Source organism: Leuresthes tenuis, unplaced genomic scaffold (genome assembly GCF_036924035.1).
Source record: "Leuresthes tenuis unplaced genomic scaffold, fLeuTen1.0.hap1 SCAF_125, whole genome shotgun sequence".
Classification (NCBI taxonomy): domain Eukaryota; kingdom Metazoa; phylum Chordata; class Actinopteri; order Atheriniformes; family Atherinopsidae; genus Leuresthes; species Leuresthes tenuis.
Window position 1 is genome coordinate 135452 of NW_027325479.1, and position 1364 is coordinate 136815.

The 1364-nt window shown below is 43.9% G+C and overlaps 1 non-coding gene across 1 annotated transcript; it reads left to right on the plus strand.

Annotated features, from left to right (window-relative positions):
* Window positions 1-929: 929 nt before the first annotated feature.
* LOC140287365 (U5 spliceosomal RNA) lies at window positions 930-1043 on the plus strand. Its single transcript, XR_011911549.1, has one exon. It is a non-coding gene; the product is annotated as a U5 spliceosomal RNA (small nuclear RNA).
* The last annotated feature ends 321 nt before the right edge of the window (window positions 1044-1364 follow it).

A 1364-nucleotide genomic window follows, 5' to 3' on the forward strand; every position in this document is an offset into this window, starting at 1 on the left:
CTACTATCAAAGTATGTCCAGACTTCTTATGTTGTCAGTTGCTATATATGAATAAGTGGGTAGCTACTGACAAGCATTAAGCATGTCACACAGCCCAAACATATAACATTTCAGGACACACCACACAGTTAACAACCACAGTGAAGTGTCAAAGCCCAAACATGTAACATTCAACAGGACACTTACACAACACATTCAAATCAAACAGTCAGACAACATACAAGAACATATACCCCAGCCGGCATTGCTCCCTGCCTATTTTCGTACAGCACACTATGTGTGCGCACACCTTTATTCACAAACTCTTCAACTTATACTCTTTTACCAAAGCTGCTACAGCTCGATTGGCCGAATACCCTTAGATCCTATTTCGGTGAATTTGACATCTGCCTTACATGTAACAGATTAGCGGTTTAGCAGTTTTAATTTAGTTTGAGTGAAGGAATTCATTTTATAGCAAAATCCGAAATCGTGAAGAACTCATGAATGTAAGCTTATTCTCGGATTCCTGAAACTTTAGATTTGCTCTTTCTTTTACTGCAAAGTACATCGTTGTTTTTTTTTTTGTTTAAATCTTTCTAGACATGGTAAATATGAAGGACAAAGCAGTTTTAACATAGTTTGATTGAAGGAATTCATTTTATAGATAAAATCCCAAGAGTCTGCTGAGAAAAGAGAGTGAATGCGAAGTAGACTTTAACACGGCTCTGGGAGCGAGCCGAGTGCGGGCTAACCGGGAGAATTGCTTGAAAGAAACGCGACACCGAATGAGCGGTCAGAACAAAGCCTCAATACGGTGTTCCCGTGGTGTTTTTGTTGCTGCCTTGTCGATTGCACAGGGGCACGCGTTTCAACCAAGCAACGCTCACCATGGGGCAGGTGGCTATGGCAACTAGCCTGATGCCCTGCTCCCGCAGTGACGGATAATCGTACTCTGGTTTCTCTTCATAACATACAAGTCTTTCGCCTTTTACTAAAGACTTTCGTGGAGAGCAGCACTAATGAGTTGTTTCTATTTTTGGCAGGCTTTACCTTTGCGGGTGAAGCCCTTTCTGTCTGTGCAAAAGAAATCTTGTTACTGTGCAGAGTGACTTCTCTGAGTAGAGTCGCCTTACTTGTTGCGATTGTGCCGATGTTCGAAGCTGGAGTGCAAAGTTGTTGCTTGAATGGTGCTTGCTGGAGCATGCGGGAGTGCAAAGTTATACCATTTAAAAGGGATGAAGAGTGCTCAGTGCAGCGGGTGGGCGGAGGTGCAACGTGACACTCTGGCCACCTATGGCCATAAAAAGAACACTGCTACAAGTGCGCATTGTGCCAGCAAGGGCCCTCGGACCTGAAACAGTGGACCGTTATCGCTTCTCGGC